This window comes from Trichechus manatus, unplaced genomic scaffold, assembly GCF_000243295.1.
Source record: "Trichechus manatus latirostris isolate Lorelei unplaced genomic scaffold, TriManLat1.0 scaffold00142, whole genome shotgun sequence".
Lineage (NCBI taxonomy): Eukaryota > Metazoa > Chordata > Mammalia > Sirenia > Trichechidae > Trichechus > Trichechus manatus.
Genome location: NW_004444078.1, coordinates 1879400 through 1882871, shown reverse-complemented (window position 1 = coordinate 1882871; position 3472 = coordinate 1879400). Strand labels below are relative to the sequence as shown.

General features: G+C 33.4%; 1 protein-coding gene and 1 long non-coding RNA gene across 10 annotated transcripts in view; one reads left to right on the top strand and one right to left on the bottom strand.

The window, feature by feature from the left end:
• LOC111822237 (uncharacterized) overlaps positions 1-3456 on the bottom strand; it is a 4664-nt gene extending 1208 nt beyond the window's left edge. The window contains exon 1 of the long non-coding RNA XR_002825527.1: positions 81-3456. This is a non-coding gene — a long non-coding RNA (uncharacterized LOC111822237). The remainder of the gene's footprint in view (positions 1-80) is intronic.
• The window catches only part of GLS (glutaminase), an 89172-nt gene that overhangs the window by 56461 nt on the left and 29239 nt on the right, over positions 1-3472 (top strand). The window lies entirely within an intron of this gene.

The window sequence follows — 3472 nt, the reverse complement described above, 5'->3', positions numbered from 1 at the left end:
AAATCCTGTGGTGACTAATACTATTCACCCTCTCTAATCATGCCAATAAAAGATCCCTGCCTTAAGGTCTCTTTTTTTACCTGAAAGAGACACTTACAGAGAATGATTTTAAGGAGGATGAGAAATAGAGCATAACTTTCTGTTACCAGTTTGTGAAGTTTTTCAATTAAAAGGTGCTATTTCAACAGAACTTAGAGAATGTATGACTTTTTTTTTTTACCTGAAGGAGAAAGAAAATTAGTTTGTTGCTGTGTTTTTAGCTAAGTAATAAAACTTTGCGAAGCTTTGGTTTTAATTCAATTTGTTGCTCGATTTTAAATCAACCATAATTGTCTGTCACAGGATCAGCACTGTTGTTTACACATTGGGCTTTGTCATATAATGGTTTACTTACTCATGAATTTATACATTTACCTTGTACTAAGGGGTTCTGGATAGAAAGCTGCTGCATTATTTGTATACTGTGTTCTGTAGTTTTTTTCAGTACCATTGGGGAGGGGTGCATAATTGTGTCATTATTTAAGAATTTGGAATCTTCTGCAGAATTTCTTAATCGATTGAAACTTCCAGTTAACCTAGTGCTTGTCAGATGTAAGTAGCTTCAGTGAGTGTTGGGTGGATGGGCATAGGATCTGGGTGGGTAGCCAGGTGTGATATTCTATAAGCATGAACTTTAGAGTCCTGTTTTGTACCTTTGAAAATCTGCGTGAATTTTGTTTTACCTCTTAATACCTTCTTGATATTTTAAAAGACATAGTATTTACTACTTCTGTGACTAAGCTTCCTTTTCCAGAGTCTCTGAGTACATTTGGCTTCAGGATGATGTACCATATTTATTAAGATGCTTCTCATTCATCTTGACATAGGATAGTAAACCATAACAGTTAATTCATAAACAATCTTAATCACAGGTTTAAGGACCTGACGGTATCTGAAAAGACTGTACATACCTAAAATTGGCTGTGATTTAAAATGGAAAAGAGTGTCCCATCCATGCCTATTGCCTGTACCAAAGACCTTGGAAACCTAAAGTTTCTTTACAGTCCCTTATCACAGGAAGCTGAGCAGTGTGCAGACTAAAACTGAGTATACAGTGATCAATTCTCAAAGGGATGGGCCTAAACCCAGCTAACTTGAGTGAGTGCAGTTTGGACTAGAGTAGCTCAAGCTTTCCAGTTTGCTAAAATGGACGATCCTGTGGTTTTCTTTATATTTCCCCTTTTGCTTCCAATGTCAGCAGTTTTAGTCAACTTTAGCAAAAAGACATACACGATACACCACCAGCAGCAACTTACATGAAAATTTGAATTGCACTGTTTTAGGATCAATTATATTAATTGGACTTAATATGGATCATTCTTCAGTGCAAAGCATATTTTGAGAATTCTTTAATCCTCAAAAAAATTACGAAGGTAGGTACTATTTTATTATCTCTGTAGATTCAGGTTGATTATGTAAATTCCCTAAGGTCATACAGCTTTTAAGTGTACAGTACCAGGACTTGAACCCCCGGCAGTTTTGATTCCCGAGCCTATCCTCTTGACCATAGACCATACAATTTCCCATTCTTATTGTGTCTCCTTGTTAATAAAATTGGAATATTCCATGAAAATTAAAGGATAGTAGCAGTAATTTTAAATTGCCTTGATAGACCAAGAACTCAGGAAATTTCATATTAAACAAGGTTATTCTGTGGTGAGTTCATTTTTTTACGACAACAGTTATATAACGTGGTCATTGTCTATATTCCATATCACCAGTATCCTATAATTTTAATATATTCATGTTTTTGTTTCACTCGTAGAAACAAATTATTTTATCCCAAGATTCTTTTACCTACAGAAAAAATAAGTGTGAAGGGAAACCATTGGGAAGGGTTTTCAGTATGTACGATCAGATATCATTGGACATGATCAGATTTATGTTCTAAAGTGTTGATCTAGGTAGAAAATTAACTCCAATATGACTTGACTGTAGAAGGTAAAAAGCCCTAAATCCTACCATTAAAATCATTCCTTAGCTTAACTTGTAGAACGAAGTGCATCAAAGTTGTTTTCATTACTTAAATTTTTTTCTTGTATATTCCCAAAACACTAGATATGTTAGACTAAAAGCTGAAGTTTATTGTAACTCCTAAGACTTATTATACAAAATGCATTTAAAAATCCTGTCGTTTGCCTCCTCTAAGTGTCTGTCAGCTACTCTCAATTTATTAAATCTTTATAAACCCTGACTCCTTATAACTTCTCATAGAGCTAAAAACAGGAGTGTTCATTTATACACAACAGTTTTTGGTTATGGTCTGTAATTTATTATCCAAAACTGAAGGTATTTTTGTACAATTCTGTACTTGTTTTTAGGATAAGTTTTTGTAAACCAGCAAAATTTGAATGATTCAGTTCAGTGATGAAAAGATGAAATTTTCTATCCTCTCCTGGAAACATGTATGGTTATCCTTGTAATGTTTGATTTTGAGTTGAATGACTTAACGGTAAACATAAGTAAAACTACAGCACAGGGATGTGCCATGTATGCTGGACTATGAAGAAATACAGTTATGCAGTTAAATATATCTAAAAAATAACAGCTGCACCCCAGTGCCCTTACTGGACAAATTCCTGTTGCAAATGTACTCACTCTTCATTTATATTGCTCTCCTTTCCTTCCAATATTTCTTTTGTGATAATATGTGGTAGAAGAGTAGTCAAATAGCTCATTCCTTTTAAGAAGTTGCCTTCCCACCTTAGTGGCTATTGGGAAGTTGGCTGAAGGCCAGAACCCTTCTGGTTTCTGTTTCAGTATTCTCAATTCCTATTTTACTTTGTTACCAAACAATTTTTGTTTTTCTTTGTAGCAGGAAATTTGTTTTCCTCTTGTTTCTTCCTCTTTATTTCTGATAGTATAAGTTCCCCACCAGTGTCCAAGGCCAGATCTCTTTATATAAATGAAAATGCTTAACTTTTAAAGCTTATTTTATTTTCTTTTATTTAAGGTTTCTTTCTACTAAATAAAAACCAAAAGGGGTTAATATCCCCTTCTCACCACTTCATTTTTGTTTAAACAGCATACATACAGAATGAGGTCAAGATATTTAGCCAATTTAATTTAATGGAGTAGTTCAGATTCTATCTAAATTAGATAACATTGTTCAATGATTAGTTCTTCATTTATCCAGTATTTATTTCTTGCTTATAATGTGCCAGAAACTGCAAGGTGTTTGGGATATGCAGTGGTAAAAGAGACAAGTATGATCCAGCTTATGGTGTTTACAATCTAGAAGAGGATGTGGATATTGAATAAATAATTATTAAAGTAATTAAAATGGTGATATGTGATTTATTCATAGTAATACCTGTAGATATAGTTCATTTTATCTGCTATAAAGGAAGTAATATATACCATATGATGCCATTTTTATACATTTATAACAAACTTAATATGAGACACAAATGTACAATGTAGTTTAAGAACA